The following is a 21,000-nucleotide window of genomic DNA, read 5'->3' as shown; positions in this document are numbered from 1 at the left end:
CACAGTATACTCTGAAAATTTCTGGAATATTTTCTTAAGGTCGACATCCGAATTATCAACCACAGTTCCGTGGATATGTCTGTAATATGCACCTGTCGATGAATTTTGTAAATTTCTTAGAAACTGTATTTTTACTTTACCATTCCACGATCATGCTATGTAGACTAAGGTGAACGGATGATATATGTAAGTAATAAGGGTTAAATTGAAGAAACGAAGATCGTGTGAGGAATTAGGTAAACCCCGAGAAATTTCAGGGCCCGATGTTGTCCACCATAAACTTACACGCTTCTCCTCATGACTAACACGCGTGCTTTCTGTGCACGTGGTAATGGGTTTGGTTCCTGGAAAAGCCGTAAGAAGAGGCGGCGCAACGAGGGGTCCCGCATATACTGTTTCAAGCTTATATTATTGAACGCTGAATTCACTTATTACTGAATTCATTTTGTCTATGTGAGATTTAAACAAACAAATTAGTAACAATCTTATGTCGATCCTCTTTCCTCGCACTCAATTAAAATGCAAGTAATGTTCAGAAAAGTAAAAGTAGTTTAAATCTTACAACGGATTAAAGTACCTCTCATTATACAGTACAGTATGTTGCAGATAGCCAGTAGACGCTGAGGCTTTAAATGCAGAATAGCAAAAGAGACACTGAATTGACAGCAAATTCATCAATACAAGGACAATAAAGTCTTGTAATGTTCTGGAACACAACGTACCTATATTTGTTACAGTACAATGACGGCAGATTACTATTCAAAGAACCAAGTCCCTCGAGTGGGATTGTCTGCAATCACCTTCATATTCCTGTCAATTCCCTCGATTCCACGTCGATACCACTTCTTGCCCTTATACGCAAACACGCCACTGACTGCCTTTCCATCTCCTACTAGTGGACCTAAAGAGGTAGTTATCCGAACAAGCAAAAACAGTACTATATGCCAGGTATGGCATCAGTTCGACGGCATGAAGTTTCTTTTTCTTTTTGTGCAGCATAATTCACTTGAACTGTTCGGAATAAAGGTCGGCATTGATGGTACAGTCACGAAAGAAAGTATTCTTCAGTTGACAAAATTTCTTTTCCTAATAACTCAACAATAAATTAACCTATTAGAATATCGACTTTGGCAAGTTGTTAAGTTACAACTATTCTAAGGATAACAACAAAAAGATCCAAATTAATTCATTTGTTCCCGAGTTATTGGCAAAAGAAAATTTGTCAACTGTCAAATACTTTCTTTTCCGTGTGTATGACTGTAAGGAACGAACTCGGAGTGAGTTACCCCGTCGGAGTTCCGCCACAAACAAAGTATGACTTTATGCTCGAAACGGCAATGCATGACGACCTGTTCTGGAAGTTGGCCCTTGCTCAACAACTCATTTTGGACATTCGGATTTGTCGAATGTAACAATCTGTTTCTGGATTTTGCAGCAGTTGACGGTATACATCCACTCTCCTCTGGACCTAAGCTTGGGTCCCCCAATGTAACACAATGCGGCAGTTCCTGATTATTTTCCCCAGTTCGTGAAGATAAAGCATTGCAATGGACTAGGACATGCCGAGTCGGTTTGATAATCGTCGTGCAATGATGGATGGATTTCCTCCATGACGTGTCGTATCAGCACAGAATCTGTTACTGTGGGGCTGCCTGACTTTGGCTGATCTTCGACAATTTTACAACCTGCACGGAAACCAACAAATTTCTGTGCTGTGGTTCACTGCACTTTCCCTTTCGCATTATAAATATATTGGGTTGCTGCCGCAGCGCTACACCCAAGTTCGAACTTATACAGTAACAGTTCACGTATGAGATATTGTTGACCACTCATCGTCATTGCCACACTACTTCATGGGCCAGTCTTCCATGTACTTATGGTCGATCACGGCGAAACCACGCGCCTGCTGTTTGGTTGTGGATGCAAGACTTGTGATTGAACCTTGTATATCATTGCGATAATTATTATCAAAACTTTATATGTAATATGTCTTCGTTGAAATCGGAAAACCTAATAAGCTGACTTGTTTGTTTCAATGGTGTTATCCGTTCATGGGCCCAGCAACTGCTACAGCAAGGGGTCTCAAAAACATAAAGTCCCGCAAAACCAACCAAGGAACTATATGTATAACTAATTTTAAAAAGTCATTTGTTATGGTCTTCTAGCAAAAGAATCGCCTTCAACTGTTCAAATTAACTCCCTCCTTGTTGGTGGTGAGGGGGCACAAATATCCTCCTGCACTGGACAAACTCAATGATTAGAGGTTTCCAAGTACCCTTCTGCACCGGGACCTCGAAGAGATCTGTTAGGGCACTGGTTTCTGGTAAAGGCACTTGGCTCAAATATGTATGTGAATAGTGGGTCGGAACTCACTTTAGACAGTAGGTCCCGTTTCATATAGCATCGATGCTATAAAAAAAGGAACTAAATCGATCCAAAACAAAATACAAATTTACATGATCTAGAACTAAACCAATGTTTTTCGCAACAGATATACGTTTTTATCTAGTGGTTATGTTGAAGGATAAGTAAATGAACATCAGAAATTGATGAAAATAAACTAGTACTGTGAAACAGAAATGATATCAAATATTATTCATGACCGCGTAATTCGATCGTCTATGAATTTACATTATTGACTGGATAGTCAAATTTAAATACTATGAACAATATATATACAGGATGTTTCAAAACAACACCGACAACGTTTGGGAGATGATTCCTGACACTAAGATAAGACAAAAAATATAAACCAACCTGGGTGCACAAGTGCTTCCTTTGCGAGTTAAAGGCTGTCGAAAACATGAAAAAATGAACTTTAAAGATCCATAGTTCCAATACTATGGGACCTATCGTAGTCGGGTCAAGACTTCACTTAGAAACTAGTATGTGCCCTATCCAAATATCCATGTTTGAGAATCCTGTGGTACTTCCACAACAATTTTTATAGAGGTACTTGGTGAGTACCTTAGGATTCTGAAACGTGTATTTTTGGATAGGGCATATATTAGTTCGTAAGTGAAGTCTTAACCCGACTGCAGTAGGTCCCAAAGTTTTGGAGCTATGGACCTTTAAATTTCATTTTTTTTTCATGTATTCGGCAGCCAGTAACTCCGAAAGGAAGCATTTGTGCACCCAGGTTGGTCTATACTTTTTGTCTTATCTTAGTGTCAGGAATCACCTCCCAAACGTTGTTGGTGTTGTTTTGAAACATCCTGTATATCAATCACACTAATCACTTTGTCGTTGTTGGATTAGAGTTTTGCTTCCCTTTCAGGCTATATGAGATTTGGATCTACATATTAAGTTGGAATCTGGACTACCGTAATGTGTTCAAATTGTTCAAGGTGTTGATATATGAGATTGTTCTAATTCTAGGTTCTAATTTAGGGGTGTATAGCGAAAGGCTCAATTATTAAATCTCATAAATCAAACTTAAAAAGAGTTTTAATAGAGTTTAATTTTGAATGTGAATGTATGTGTTTGTGAATGAATTGTCTTATGCATTTGGAAAGCCTAGCACAAACAGATTTCTATGACACATACCTGGTAAGTTCAGATGAGGATGAAACTTCCAATTCCATGCTTTTGATTACTGCTTAGCTTCGACCCTGATGTAGTTCTTGTTGGTGGTCAATTATTACCTCAGAAACAGAGTATTGATGACTAGTAGTCCTTTACTAGTCCTATAGTGTTTATGTCGAACACACTGTTTCGGCGGTATTAAACTTGAAAGGAGTCGTTATGTCCATGATGACGATAGACAAAGATGTGAACCAACTCCATGAACTACCTAAAGTGCATGAACTCCCAGATCTCTCGGAACTTCCCCTTTCTTGAAATTACCTAATATTTTATATCAGGGTTTTGCTTGTTGATAATCTAAAAGCTCGTGGACGTGATGTATAGCCACGTTAATAAAGTATTCCGTGTCCGGGTTCCAGAAGATCCAGAACAAATTTCGGAATTTAGAAAGAAAGTAATATGTCTGTGGTAGCTTTTCGTAATGAGTTCAATTACGTAAGTAAAGCTGTCATAAGCGCATAAGACAAATTCACACACATGATTGTATAGCAGAATTTGCATAGTGATCTAATTCTTCAAATACAATTGTTTACAAGTAAAGTCATTTCCATACTTTCTTATTTCATAAACTTAAAATAAGAATCAGATTTAACTTAAAAATAAAATCTAAGATCGGTACTAGCACACCGAAATCTCGCCACTATACCAACGGGGAACGCTCTATTACTTTGTTTCATATTAGTTCATAATCAATACACCCTATCTTCCCATCTCTGCTATTTTGAAAGTTAAAATAAATCTTATGTGAAAATTATTACCTCTACCGCACTTTATCATCATACTAATAGATAACTATACGGAACATTTTCACTTGACTGGCGTCAACATGATTATTATCTGAGGACTGTGGTGACACTTTTTCTTTTAAATTGAAACCAAGCATGTTACTGTTATCGATGTTAATCTACAATAATAAAGTTTCATGCATTAGATTAATTGAATTTAGTATCTCTTTCCAATGTCCTAATGTAATGTCAGACTAAATCTACGTACAATCTCTACAAATAATAATAATAATAATAATAATAATAATAATAATAAAGTATATCTGATTAACACACAGGACGAGTTCCTTAAGCTAGAAACTTCAAATTTCGGCAGTACATATGATTTGTAACATAAGGTACTATTAACGATGGAATTTTTTGAAATATGGTATGAACCGTAGGAAATGAGGGTTGCAATTATTAGGCCTATGGTAAGATGTCGATATCTCGGAATCCTTTAAGTTTAGAAGCATGATATTTGGTATTTAGACTTTTCATTTAACATAATTTAGCACCTGTTTCAGCATTATTTAGAAGGGAAGATAACGGAGTGGGGGTGGTTCAAGCATGGGAGACATAATGCACGAAGTGTGCCAACAACAGCCACACAAGTGAAGATATAAATGTAGTATTCATCAAACCTTATTCTTGCTGTACTTTCTCGTTTTCTATGTTTATGGATTCCGAACATCCGCCGCTCCCATTGAGGAACGAAACGGGATCTCCTGCATCATAGCTGGGGGTGGATTCAGCTACAGTACACTGAGGCTATGTGAGACATGAACCTATTATTCATCATGAGACTTAAACACGTACTCCACTGAGAACTGAGTTTAAGTGCTCTGAATAAATGCGAGAACGCCAACCAGTTTCCAAAAGCAACATCTACTACATTTGAGTTTTGCTTTTCGTGTATTTGTGATAATTTTCACACAAAATTTGAATGCAAATTAAATAAAGACAAATCTTCTTCTGTGAGAAAAACTTCGAGAACTCAGAAACCTCAGACAGACAGCTTAGTCAAATAAATTAATTTTAAAAAAATCGCGTGCTGACAACAAAGGAATATGGTGAGGGAATTAAATATAACAAAAAACGAATCGATCTAATAAGGATCCGGGGAAGCCAAAGTTCCCATCCAAACCAGTGCTCTCAGGTGTAGGCAGTGCCAGATACCTGGGTAACAACTTGGCAACTCTGGAGGTCACAAGCGTGAAGACAGTGCGGGAAAGAAAATCTTTTCGAGTTCACATTCAGTCTGGAGCCGATGCCAGGCGAGCGAAGGTAATCGTGAGATGGTGGTTGTGAATTTCCTGCCGTGGATCTGTTGTTTTTATTGTTAGTGACTTTCGTTTAGTGACAGGTCGTTCTTTGGAAATGTGTGGACCGTAAATACTGGAGAAAAATAAAGTGAATATTAGTTTCAACTTCGTTTGAGAGTTCGTAACTAAGAAGTTGGTAAGTGTGTTATTTATTTGATTATTTCCCAGTTTGTAGTAGAGAACTATCATTTACCTTGCTGAGTTGCCGGTCAATTACTCTGTCATGCACCAATACAGATCGCTGGTAATATTAACGAAAAACGAAGGATAATAACGAAATAACGTAACCATTATTATTATTATTATTATTATTATTATTATTATTATTATTATTATTTCTTGGAATGATGATTATGAATTTGTGATGTTATTCTTTAGTAATGAAGTATTTTGAGGGGCGACTCCCCGGACTTCCTCGTATTCTCCCCATTTATAAAATTGACAATTTCAAAAGCAAAACTACTTAAGATTTAATTCTCAGGAATGCACGTGTTCCATTCTTTTATTAGTGTCAATTAAAATATTATTTTAAGGGCTGGTTCAGTTCAATTTCTGTTTATGATTTAATAATTATAAAATTGATTTATTATTATAATTATTTGTTAATAGCTCACAAATAAACGTCCTGCTGGAGAGTATATTTGAAAATTTACACCAAATCTAAAACCACCACACATGCAAAAATCAAAATATACTATAATTAATTAACTAATTAACATGCAACTGTCAACACAAATCAAGGCACTGCCGTAGCGTAATGAGCGAGCTCTCACTGGAGGAATCGTATAGCGTTCGATTCCAAGTCGTCTAATTGCCCTGATTAAGAAGATAATGTCCACAAAGAATACAGTGAATATTCAAAGGCGCATTAATAGCCTATGCATAAAAATATGTGCATTTCTTCGTGAAAGAGCGTGAAGCGCTAGTGGAAATTATTGTAAGTAAATATGAAGCACACACTAACGCCTGCCCGAAATACATAAATGGATTAGGGAACCACACCATATCCTTTATAATTTATTAAAAAAGACGGACTTTCGAATATAAAATAGCAGTTATATAAATCAACGAACTTGGTAACACATGACTATGCTTCGAACTCAATACATTTTAGTTTTAATTTCATCTACAATTATGTGTTACTTGTAAAAATGAAAGTTTGATTTATTAATTTTGGCTAACGTGAAAGCAATAACTCGAAGTCTAATTTCTTCACATGATCCACTCTGGATATTGAATTACATTAATTCGCAGATTCCAGCATTGCTTTCTCAAAACTAATTTTACAACTATTCACGTATTTTGGTGGAAGGCAAAATATAGGTTGGAACCTGAAGTTTGTATTTTTATTATTCTATTTGTATTAAGAGAATAATAAATATAAACCATTTCTGACGCTCTGTAAGTTCATTCTGTTTCTGATTACGCATTCAGACTTTGTGTAGAACAAAATACCACATGTGTAAGAGTGATTGTCATTTTATATTGTGTCCTTAAATATATAAAACACGGAGGTTATGGGAATGGGAATAAGGTGAAATTGTGTGAGCGCAGAATGTTATTAACACGTGCATATGCCAATGGGACATAGTAAAATGTAAATATACTGTGTGAGCAATTCCGTGATGCTGATTGTTTATAAGCATGGTGTAGGACAGTTATGCAGAGAGAAACAAGTTGGCATGGATGACTGACGCTACTCAACATTGTATTTTCGTAGTAAAATAACGACCAGGCTTTCCTCTCGGCATTTTTAAAAAGTGGGGGTGTTAATGAATTTCGGGAGATGTACCAACAATCCTGGCCCTGGTTACGTGGCAAACTCCATGAACAACTCCAGAAATTCAGCTGTAGGGCCTTTACATTATTATTGTTATTTTAACGACTCTAGAAAGGGCCTCTCCCCTATCCAAATGATAATCCAATTTTCACTTTAGTCATATTGATCTTTAGGAGAAAGTATCTACATAATCCACACAAATATTCTGGGGTATCAAGAAAAATTTTACCTGAAGAATACACCTTGAAAATTATAGGTGAAAGAAAAAGAAATTACAAGTAAAACATAGGATTCGCATCAGATTGCCAGTCAGTGTATGATTGATGATGTTCAGTGTATGTAATTTCTTTAATAGTATAAAGATATATGCATTTCTGGAGTTAGTATCTCAAATGTCATCTCAATAAAATAGAACACTCCTTGACAAAAAGTACTAAGTTAATGCATATGCACTTGTCCAGATCTTGAAAAATGTGTTATTAAAATACACATAAGAAATTGTTGATATTAGCACTATTGACTATTGTTTAGATACATTTACTTTTGAGATGATACACGTTTATCAAGGTTTTCTATAAGTACAGATTGGCAGCAGCATGTTGTAAATACTTTGAATAGAGTAGGTTTGCACTTTATTTATTTATTTACTTTCAATCTTAACCTTCATGCACTTGGACCATGTTAAATTATACAGGAATTCAGAAACTTTTGTTTCATCGCATGTACTGCTATAGTGATTTTACAAGCTTCCTACAAGATACTATATCTTAATAATGACTTTCCTATCTGCACCACTGAACATTTGGTGTCAGAATTCTAAACATATATGTCATTGTCTATAATTGGTACAAATATTAAAACAATATCAGATAGTTTCAATTGGCTTGAAAGTGCAAACAACTGGAACTTGTATGTGCGTGTTTTAGTCCCACCTTCTCATGTGCGTCGAATATTCAGTTCAGTAACAACATATCAACGCAAATATTTAGCCACTCCAAGGACACATGCAAAATTTAACATAAAATATTTCGTAAGGAATGAAAGAAAACATTTTTCTTTGCTTGAAAAAACAGGTCACTCGTCCTCTTAACATAAAAGTAGTATTTCAATTTCTTGAAAACGAAAGAAGAACGAAGCCTTGCAAGTATACATTTTTCGTAATACGTAGCCAGAGTTTTGAACCATTTTTACAACAAAAGAACGAAGAAAATTATATACATATAATTTTTGAAAACGCTCCATTTAATTAGGATATTTACGATTTACTTCCTGTTATAAAATATACAGAAATACTTCTGCATCATTTGATCACACAGAAGTACACTACTAAATAATAATATTAAAACTTCTAAACCTTATGGCTTATAAATCAGCTAAGGAGAGGCAGCTCATGAGGGAAGTCATACTGGTGAAAATTAAAGTTTTTTTCGTTTGAAGCTAAAGGAAGAAAACATTCTTAATGCACTAATTGTTGTATACGAGAATCATTACATTAGATAACCTTTACTCTCTTAGTTTCAAGCGATAGAACTTTATTTTTACTAGTGTGAGTTCCCTCACGAGTCCCCCTATGCAGCTAAGTTACTCTCAAATCAGGTAACTAATGTTACGTCCAGATTTTGGCATACGTACTTGAGTGGGTCCTGGAAAATCCATAGCGACTCACAATTCCAAAATAATATGAGTACCACGTTTCTTTCAAATCTACTGAAAAATAACCAAAGCAATTCCATATTAAAGTGGGGCAAATACGTAATCCTTTTGGTGGTGAAGGTACTTTAAGAAATTAGGTAACTTCGTCATCTGTGATTTGGTACCTATCACGTTTTTCCGATGAAGTCCCAATCATACTGTCCGACTCATATATAATGAACAACCATTCTTTTTTTACCTTCTATACGATATTGTTTCATCTGAGAGCTTAAGCTACTTTCGCTTATTTACTTGTACCTATTATTATTATTAGTAGTAGTAGTAATAGTAGTAGTAGTAATTGTTATTGTTGTTGTTTCTCCTCTCCATCATCTCTGTCTGGTCCCAATTTAACTATATTGAATTAATTATTTTATTATATACAAAATTAACAAAACGGAAACATTTTCAAACGAAAACGAAAATACCTAGGTAATTAGTCACGTTCCGGAATATTAAATGTGATATGTAAAACAGCACAATATAGTTAAATCGAATACTATACGGCTAATTTTAACATTTTGCAGTGCACTTGCTTGCAGCAAACCTCGCAGCCAGTCACGAAATCAATTAACATATACATATTTGCAAAATGTACGGTTTCGCAGTAATCTTATCATCATCGTCAGCATCTACTACATTCTCGTATAATGGGTTAGGTCTGACTTAGTAAAAACTTTAGAATTTCTTAAGTAAAACTGTGTTAAAATCCTCTACAGAAGTAGCCTCAGTAAAAGAAGATATGCGGAAACACTTTGATAATTATATAAGCGAATCATATCGTACATCTTCCGATGTATATTTGTGAACAACAAATATACACATTGTATGGGTTTAGCCCAATTTGCGTAGCGTAGTGGTACTACATACAAAATAGCAATGCCTATGAGTCGAACTACGAGAAGAATAAGCAGATGCTAATGAATAACGATCATGTTCTGAAAAGTGTTATCCCTCTGAACGACCACCCCTCATTATTTATTTTTACTGGAACGGATGTCCCATAAGAACAATTATGTCGGAACCCTCTTCATGCTGACCTTTCGATCAGTGACCACAGAATTTTATCAGAAAACAATAAATTCTCTTTAAAAGACCATTTTACTACAAACATGTGATTCGTCAGTAAATATTTATAGTGCTAACGGTAGCAAACAATCTGATCTATTGAAATGCTCTGCACAGAAAAGATCGGAGTATATTAGCGAGACAGAGAAAGTGCAATTGTAAAATTCTCAGAAGCTGGTTGAAACAAGCCTAGATACCTAGGTATAATCAATTATGATAACCATCTTTCCTTCCTTTATTAATTTTACTTTTTTAAAAAAAAAAATCCTACTCGTGATAGGGTTTGTGTAGTGTTCTGTAAGTTTAAGAGTTTGTCAAAAGTTTAAAAATAAGTGTTCAGGTGTCTTCGAATGAATGCGCTTTTCTTCTAGTGCGATACTTATCCAACATATAACTCTATCCCTCTATCATATAAAATTCTTTACGAAAAAATAGAACAACAACGGTACATAGAACACCCTTGGCAAATGTCATCAAATGGCCTCTTTTAAAAGACTACCTCGGTCGATGATTTAATATATAAAAAATAAATTAAATTGCCTACACATAAAAATATTCCGACTTATTTAAAGATCGTGCTATCATGCTTGGCATCCTATTGTGTGAAGATCCCCTTATGTGTGAAGACGAGTTATTCTAAAGTTTAGTTTTTGATTTCATGTAATGGCTATGGATAGTGGTGTCAGTTCACTGTAGGCAGATCACAAATAAGTTCACATTTCATTCATATTTGTTTCGCATTGTAGTTACTAGTTCCTGCTGATATGTTTACTTCAAGACATGCTGATTCGGGTTCGATTTTTTTTCTGTTGAAATCCGGCTTTGGTTTTTCATTAGAATCCTTTCTCAATTTACCAACATCATATAACAGCGGAACTACCTCTGAAGGAAGTTAGTGGCGGATTTACAAAGTAAAATCTGGGGGACAGCCAGAACCCACACTACGAAAGGTATATCATGAGTTTGCTATAAAATCACAAATATACAAATGCAGGTAATACTTAAAAAAAAATGACGGAGCCTAGGTCCCCTGAGCTAAATCTGCCACTGAACGGAGTTCTATTATCTGAATTATTAGAAATCAGGAGCTCACTCCAGTGCATTAGGATTTGTTTACATATTCACTTGATTATGCAGTTACAACATAACCATTTTCTTTCACGGACATCAGATTTCCTATGTAGTTTTCTGATGCGAATCATATATTCATGGGTAGTAACTGTAAACAAACAAACAAAAAAAAAAAAAAACCTTTTAATTGTTCGAAATGATTATTTTTAAATGGCTTCCTTTTATGCGATTGGTATTTGAAGATTAAAGTTCTAATGTCTCCACAGAACTTAACACACTTCGCTTGAGTAAGTTGATTAGACTGATTTTCTTGTTCACCTCTTGATTAGAAGTGAATACTCAAAGCTCACATTAATCACCTCAATTTTGATTGAAGTTCACTATTATTATATTATTAGTGTTACTATTATTATTATGAAGTAAATAAACTCTTAATTAGTTAGACATTTGCTGCCTTATTCACGGAATATTTTAAAAGTATTTCCTGTGAAATAGAAGCTCAAGACGTTCCTGCAGACTTGAAAGAACTATGCCGGAAGTCAGACATTTTCACGCACTTACACGCATATAACCAATTAACTCCTCAAACAACTATCGAGATATATTGGTTCCCTAGAAACTCGATTTTGTGTAATTTCCTACAATGAGTTTTTTTTTTCAATAGATCCTGTTTATTGCAAAAAGTGTTATACTTGACTGGAGGAAGTTGATTGCGTAACTTCATTAATTCTTTGTGGAGAAAAGGTTCCAATCTTTATTATGTCTTCCATCGCTTGCGGCAAAATTAAACTTGTGCACTACTTAAGATTTTCTTAGTAGCTACTGATTTGCTGGATATTTACCTCGTTATTTTATTTCTCTCTTAATACTATTACAATAATGGCAGGAAAAAAAACGAAATAGTTATACGTAATGATTGTGAGCAAGAACTATGTAGTGTGGACTACAACAGAGCATCTACAACTCAATGAAGGGAATAGCTATTAATTTAGTTAGCACCCGATAGTAAGCTGCGCGACGAGTACGAACCAACTTGTTTATGTCGATGACCGAGATACAGGGCTATTATTGTAAGTCAAAGAACACGAAAGCTGCAGCCTGAAATATGTAAAACAATGAATACGAGAATGAAAAACTCAAACTAAAATTAACTGAGAAAGCAAAGGGAGTAGTTTAGTCAATTGCGAGTGGCTACATGATTCTAGTTAGCACAAAAATTATTCTACATTCAAAGAATTTTGAAATTTGAATTACTACGGCAAGACGAGGTTAAGCCGTGTATGTGCCTTCTGATATTTTGTTCGAGAATAAGTGTATTCAAAATAAAAGGAAAATTTATCACGGAACTTAGCTCAATGTCTTTCAACAGCCGTATAGTTCACAGGCGCCCGAAGGTGGGGACAGGCTGGGGCCCGGGCCCCCCCTCTGGCTCACAAAAGTGTATACGTAACATAGCAAACCACGTACATTAAATATCATAAATACCAGACGTAATATAGCAATTATGGAGATGCCCCCCCCCTCTAGAAAATTTTCTTCGGGCGACCTTGGTACAGTTCTATATATTATGTGGCAAAACTCCCCAAATCGATGTTTCTATTTAGAGACTTTTTCAGGCTTTATAGAGTCAGGTTGATGCGTTACCCTTAGAAATAACCATTTTGAGGAGCCAAATGCCTCACAATATTTTTCTAAGTATACAAAATATTCAATAATTAAAATATTCAATTAATAAAGACATTCTTCTATATTTCATTCAGTATTCCCCCAGTAAAGCAAACCATTCGATACAAAATATTAGTAATCATAACAGCCCCGAGTCATCTTAAATGTATCTGATAAGTCACCAGGTCAAGTGTATTCAAATAATTCTCTGTCAACCTTACTGAACCTTGCTTTTGCACTTTTTCCTTTTCGAGTTTTCCTCAAACGACGTACAGTGAGGCAGAATAGTCTATAAATGTGGAACTACCTACATTGAAAAATCTTGCGTTAAGAAGTTTCAAGCGTTTGATGTTGAAAATAATAACTTCATCAGTCATAACAAAATTGACCAATTTTTGATATACCGGTATATACCGTATGTCTACTGCGTCTTAAGAACTGACTTTTCAACAATGAAAAATCGGCAAGTAACTGTAATAAACACTGACACAATTTATTTCTTTTATTGCATAACAGCATCTTTTAAACGCTTCTTTAACAGCAAAAGTAGAAAATTCTCTTTTGTGTAGGAACTGTCAGTTGACAAGTGTCATCTTCTTAAAAGGATAATTATTCGTTGTTAGTAAAGAGAAAGTATACAAAAACTCGCACGCTTTCTGCATACTTTAAATAGTTTACAAGGTAATTCTTTCCAAATTATACTTTAATTGAAATAATTTGCTTAGCAAATTCAAAATTATCTACTCACTGCACCTTATTCTGTGTTTACCTAAACGCAGTTCACGGTTCTTAATCTTTAAAGAATTGTACTCTTATTTCTCACACATAATTCATTGCAAGAAACGAAAAGTACGTTTACATTTCCCTTCTCAACTCATATAGAGTACTTTGCATACGCAGCTTCTACTATATCGCTGTTACAACTGATAAGATTACATATAAGAAGTTTATACTAACAAAAGAGATGCAATAAGTTTACTATGAATAATTAAAACAAACGATGTAGAAAGTATTTTAGATACGTATTACTGGAATTCTCTTATGGTGAATTTCTACTAAAGGCAAAGCTAAGTGTGTGCTTTGTTACTTTTGTAGCATTACAGCAAACACCAGTAGGATTTAACATGTTTTTGGAAAATGTGGGATCTAACGTAATTGTAAATATTACACATTTATATGGACATACTGCTCACAGACATGTGTAGGAAACAGCACCACGTAATGTGATAAGAGCAAAACATGTCTATTTACTACAAAGTATATACACACTTTTGTACAATTTTACAATTATAACAGAGATAATCAACTTATGTACTAGAAAATCAAATTTTATCTCATTTTTACTTATAAACTACATTCCGACACATCTATTTATTTTATATGTTACGAAAGTAAATGATTATTTTAAGGACTCGTATTTGCAGGAATACACACCGCTCTTTCTAGGAACTTCTTAAGGGCGAATAAAATGATATTATTGTCATAAGCTTGCAAATTAATTACAGTAGTTCATATACATTAGTAATTAAGATATGTTTGACATGTAGGTCTAATTAATGTGCGAGCCAGTGGTTGACGGTGTCCCTAATCTAACATTGTTTAGTAATTATGGATGTTCAAATAAATGAACTCTCCATGTCGAAATATTCTAGTGCGAAATTTTTTCTTTTCTTTTCTTTTTCTTTCTTTTTTTTTACTCTTCCGTCCCTCCCTCCTCACTTCGACTGTTATGATTTCGCACGCTGCTTCGAAATATACAACAAAGCATACTGGGTCTCCTTAGTCTTACGCAAGGAGGGAAGGGGTAGTAGCTCACTAGGTTTACTTACACTTTAATATTTAATATATTTGCATTAAATGCTGTAGTACTATAGTATATTTACTGTAGCTATGCAATGCGCGTAAATAATTGTTATTCCAGACATGTGCTGCAATGTGTTTGTATTTCGACTTGTGCCTGTATGTGGATCTTTCACTCATTCCCTGAGAAACAAAAAAAAAAAAAAAAAAAAAACATGCGGCCGTCCCTCCATGTGACATTAAAGCATTCCCACAACAACGTGCTTCAAAAAGTATCAATTTTTTAAATCGCCTATGCATTTATCTTGTATTACATCCGTGTTATGTCGAAAGCCAAATTTGGTATATTTATGCTACAACTAGTTAGGTGGGACTACTCAGCCGAGTTCTTTTTCCCTATGGTCTTATATAAACTGGAAATTAAGAAGTTGGAGTGGCGGAATCGATTAAAAATTAGGATTAAGGATAATATGTTAAAGAACTAACTAATGATGGCTTTGTTACAAGGTGACACGTGAATTGACATGCCCTCAATACAAACGCACACTTCTTACAGTATCAAAAAGCCAGATCCTTGACAAGAGAGTTTGTGTATGTAAAGGTAAAATATTTAATGGAATTTTACGTACTTACATTAGATGCGAAATGAAATCTTGAATTTAATGACCGAACGTATGATACATTCTGTCAAGAGAGTATCGGGAATTGTACATTTACAAAACCCAATGAAAGGGAGCGTCGTAATTCTTGTCGCAACGTTAGCACAACTGCCCTCTATGTTTACGCGGAGTTTTAGCGCCATTTGTCAGTTTGTTTTATAACGATAATGTATAATTTGTATGTACTTACTAAGTATTGTTTATATTTACGGGCAAAAGTGCTATTTTAAAGGCACAAGCAATTAAGAAGAAGAAAAATATAAAGAAATAATTTAAATATTTGTATCATATCGAGTTATTTTCTTACTTTCGTTGCTATGACGACTTGTTTATCTGTTTGATGTTGTTGTTATGGTAACTAAGAAAGATAGATAGAACGAAGAGTCATATTGTAAAGAATGAATGTATAATATTTTAAGGTGTCAAACACGATATATGTTGAAAGTGAATATATATATATTCAAAAGTGAATAACTGTGTTATGTGATTCATGACAATCTCGTGATCTTTATAAATATTCAATACATACATTTAGAATCAGGGAACGTAACGTAGCAGAAGAAATAACATTACAGTTTACAGTGCTTCATTTGTGACTTCATCGCAAGTGAGTATGAGCGATTTTTACAATGGATAAAACTATGGAACAAAGAATCTGTCTGAGATTTTTCATTGTAAATGAAATTACGTGTGCCAAAGCGTTGAAAATGCTACATAAAACTTAGGGTGAATCGACTTGATCGAAAAATACGTGCGTATGAGTGGTACAGTACATTCAAAAACGGTCGAGAGGTGGTGGAAGATTTGCCTGGCTCTCGTCGACCATCAACGTCTTCAACTGAACTTAACGTCGCTAAAGTTGAGGAAATGGTGACTGAAAATCGTCGTTTAAGTCTGCGAGAGATAGCCGTTGAAATCTGTGTGTCTTGCGAATCAATTCGTACCATTTTAAACGATTGTTTGGGCATGAAACGTGATGCCGCTTGACTACTGCTGACACACTATTTCACAAGGCTATCATTGTGAATGAATTTCAGGCCCAAAACTCAACAAATCTTCTCGAACAACCACCGTATTCCCCTGATCTAGCTCCAGCCAACTTTTTCTTTTTCAAAAACTCAAATTATCACTTCGAGACACCCGTTTTCAGTCGATAGGAGATATCAAAGTGAATTCGTGGCGAGTACTGAAGCCGATTCCGGAAAATGCGTTTCAAAAATGTTTTGATGATTGGATTTTTCGTTGGCATAAGTGTATTATATCGGAAGGGGTCTACTTAAAAGGCGATACAATAAATTTTGATGAATAATACATATTTTGTGTTCTATTGACTAATGAATAATACATATTACTTTCTTGACAGACTGTAAAAATTAAAAAAAGAATCGGTGAAAAGGTATTTTTAAAAGTGTATGTAGTACTCAGACAAAAACCCTCTCAAGGTGTTTTCCACAACAAAATTCACACTTAGAAATACAACATAAAAACATTACATGTTTTAATTGGAATCAAATATTTGAGTAAGCTCAATGTACTGAAGAGGCTCTAAAGCACTGTTCATTTGGATGCACCATTCTGATAAATTATGGTGATCTTTAACAAATCAAGTAGTTTCTCCAGTTTTTCACATGTTACATCCTACAATTCGTTTCAATTTAGTGATTGTCGAATACTGACGACGTAGTGCAAGAACTAGAAATTTCTCAAAATTTGACACGTGCCATGCAACAATAGTGAGTTTTCCGTATAAATCACTCCTCATTTCCTAACCAAGGGATCACGAGGATTGAGAATCCCAAAACTAAGGGATAATATTGTAAGGGATAATACTAGTATATATGCCACTAAATGTGGCCAAATCTAAAAGAAGTCTTCTTGTCAGTCCCTCCGCCGAACACAGAACCTAGCTATGATACTGCCACTGTTGCATATTATGCACTGCCGCAATGGAAATGCGCCATGAAAACGAATTCATATGTTTCCATGCATATTTTTCAACGCATCAGTAGCGAGGTTGGTTATGTATCTACTTTGCTATAATAAGCACAAACATAATGATGACTGATCGTAAGAATGTATGACTGTGAGGCATGCAGCACTACAATTTTATGGAAAAGCAGATAATCTGCATTTTTAAGCTAGAAATTTAATCATGTATTAACTAAACACTAAGTCTAACTCGTAAGTCATTAGTTCCTAAATATAAGCTACTTTACTATATTCAGAAATGAATGAATATTATCGATCATGGAATAAAATATAAATTCCTTTCAGAATTTTCTGAAATACTTTCTACGTGCTATATTTCATTTCTTTCTGTCATTCATAAATTTCTGATTTAGTTTATTTTAAACTACTGAGTACGTTCAAAACTACTATCCGTTCAAAACTTCTATGCGGATAGAATTGCGAACAACAAACTGTAACTCACATAGGACTGTACATAGTCACCACTGCAATTAATAACCTCATGTCTAGATGAACTCTACGCCAATAACAAGTCTTCAAGTTTGGAGTCGAAGCAAATTTTCACAACCTCCACATTATTCGACTTTCCGAGCGAAGGAGTATTCCAACGCGTCAAACATGATATTCTGTAGAAGTCATGTCAGAAGAAAAGTGCGAGTGGAGTGAAACATCCGAACCAAAGTCTATTAATTTTTCATGTCTAATCGCAGCAGCAAGTGCCATGCTGGACTCCTTGACTGTTCAGGAAGCCTGGCTGCTTCGATTGTAATGTTGTTCACTGTCTGACCAACTGTTCATAGGAAATGTGGATTATGCTTTTGATCAGAACCGAAGACCTTCCAGTGAATTATCCTACCTGGGTGTCTAATCGCAGCGTCACCCATGCTGGACTCCTTGACTGTTCAGGAAGCCTGGCTGCTTCGATTGTAATGTTGTTCACTGTCTGACCAACTGTTCATAGGAAATGTGGATTATGCTTTTGATCAGAACCGAAGACCTTCCAGTGAATTATCCTACCTACCTTTAAGTTCTTCTTTAGACGTGATGATGGCAGTTTGGAAATGTCACATAGCTCTGCGAACTTATTTTTCCAGTACATAATCAACTTATCACTCGTAATAACGCGTGGCAAAAACGCATCATTTTAGCACAGGAAACACGAAATACAAGTTGTGACTCTACGTCTTGTTGGTTTGAACTCAGCTGTGGAATCCAACAATCGAACTTCGCACTTTGAACTATCTTCGGCCGTTGTCCTGCATACACGGAAGATGCCCACTAATTCTCTTACAGTTGGCTTCGGGCTGTTTCTTATGGCTTGGTTAAGATCCTCCTTGGAAAACACTAACAGACGTCCAGACTATCGTTGACCGTCCCTACAGCTTGTTTCTATCCCTGAATTTCCGCAACCAGGGACGAAACGTACTGTCGCACATTGCACTCTGCAACGCTTGTCAAATGCTGCGACAAACTACGGCCACAGTACTTCCCTTATGAAAAAGTAAACAGTGCCTAATGTGTTCCTTATCGGTTTCCATTACACCAACACACTACTGTTCCCTAAAAGCTTGTCTTCCACAATCACTGCCTGTTGCTGCGCTAACCGTAATATTCGCCGTACTGACGGCGCCATTTGTGCCGGTATTACGATAAACGGTGGCTTATCAAAAATGGGCAGGACTTTTGTACGTTCTAAAATTACACTTAATGTCATTGTGCCAAAGTAATAGAAACTTCTAATACTGCATGCAATCAAATACAGGAAAACTTTAAAATTAAATGTTCTATGATTTGTAATAGGTGTCAGTAATCTTCTATTGGAATTCATACTCAAGTCACCGTGGATTAATTCATTAATTTTCACATGTTCTTAATTCTTTTATCTGGAATGGAATAACTTTTATCTTTATGCAACAACTAACATGTTACGGTTTTTAATTTCAATGCTCATTTTACATCCGCTCTTCCGCGAACCTTAACATGCATTGAAATCGCCAAATGGAAACAGCGGAATAAGTTTTAAGTGTTAATTGGTTAGTTTTGAAACTGCTTAATTATTTTTCTTTTTAATCTTGATGTTTCAGATATCCGTGACCATTTCTTGGATTTTTATATTTCCAAACTAATAAGAATAACTAGATGTTTAGTTTTTCATAACTATTCTGCACTACCATCAGCACTTCAAACTGTCTCGGTAAAAAAAAAAAAAAAAAAAAAATAATCTGAACTTCCACGGAAAATTTGAATAGATTTTAAGGTTATAAAGCAAATAGTTTAACATACTTAATGTGAAAAGTTTGAATTTTGGTTGCTAGTGACTAATTCAGCATACTGATTATATACATCTTACTAAGCTCTGAAAACCCACTGGAAAATATTCTCTTCTCTTAGGTCCCTCTGACTCCTCCAACGACGCTTTTAGAAACGAGCAGCAACCACACGTTACCTTTGTTTTGGTATATTGTATAATTGTTGGATTTATTTGCAAATTAATACATTAAAAAAAAAGCTTGCGTGTCTTTAGTGTATTTGTGGGCATCTTTTAAAAATGTTATTCCAATTATGAATTCGGAAGAAGAGGGAAATGAGCGAAACGTTTTTTCCTTCTTACTTTCTCCTCGATGTGAAAATCAGAATCGTGCGTTTAGAAACCTAACATTATACCTATTACGTAGTACAACACTTACAATACGCCCCATCATATGAGTTGTATTTGCTACTCCGGCAAAAGTTATTTACTAATAGGCCTATATCTTCTTTTACAGGAAGCATAACAAACGGGAGAAAACTGCCAATATCATTAAATTTTGTCTATAATGACCTGAGGTCTGTGACACTAAAATAATTATAATTTATACGGAAACACAAAATTGCATTAGTATACATTTACAATAGTTATCGACAATCATTTACCTAATATCTTCTGTATATGGCTATGTCATTTATAGTTATACAAATTTAAATTCTGCCAGCAATTAAGTCTTCGTGGATAAGCTATATTTGAGTCTTGAAATTACTTAGGGGGTTAAACAAAAAGTAGGAAAAACTGGGAATATTTAAAGTGGAATACTAAATCAATCTAAATTTATTACGGCAAATCTGCCATTCAAGTATAGAATTATCAAATTAACAATACTAGGAGTGATAAAGTTATGAAATGAATAAGCCTTAAAAAATAATTATCGTCGATCGTCGTTCTTGTCTTCTGGGTATTATTTATCCGATTTTAATTACAGATTCCATCTTAATTTAAACACAGAAAAAAAAGATAGTATGAGGGAATTCAATGAAGATCAGCTAGTTAAAAGGCTAAACTAAATTATTTCTTGAGTGCTACAACGAGTTATATTCTGTACAGAAGTATATACACGGTGTTTCAAAACAGCACTGACAACGTTTTGGAGGTGATTAAAGACAAAAAGTATACACCAACCTGGGTGCAAAAATGCACTATTATGTGCTCTACATAAAAATCCATGTTTCAGAATCCTGAAGTACTCACTTAACAATTTTTATGTAAGGAGTTTGGCTACGGGCATATAATTGGAAGTACTCACCAACTATCTCTATAAAAAAAATTGTTGGGGAAGGTACCGCAGGATTCTGAAACATGGATTTTGGAT

General features: G+C 35.0%; 2 protein-coding genes across 4 annotated transcripts in view; one reads left to right on the top strand and one right to left on the bottom strand.

Annotated features, from left to right (window-relative positions):
* Positions 1-21,000, bottom strand: part of LOC145678572 (telomerase protein component 1-like) — a 556,234-nt gene that overhangs the window by 326,042 nt on the left and 209,192 nt on the right. The gene's annotated exons all lie outside the window — the stretch shown is intronic.
* Positions 5,613-21,000, top strand: part of LOC145678573 (uncharacterized) — a 124,895-nt gene continuing 109,507 nt past the window's right edge. Inside the window, exon 1 of the mRNA XM_081748881.1 lies at positions 5,613-5,810. The gene's annotated coding sequence lies outside the window, so the exon portion shown is untranslated. The remainder of the gene's footprint in view (positions 5,811-21,000) is intronic.

Source organism: Thermobia domestica, chromosome 2 (assembly GCF_964235325.1).
Source record: "Thermobia domestica chromosome 2, izTheDome1.hap1.1, whole genome shotgun sequence".
NCBI lineage: Eukaryota > Metazoa > Arthropoda > Insecta > Zygentoma > Lepismatidae > Thermobia > Thermobia domestica.
The sequence above is the reverse complement of the archived record's forward strand: the minus strand, read 5'-3'. Positions and strand labels throughout refer to the sequence as shown.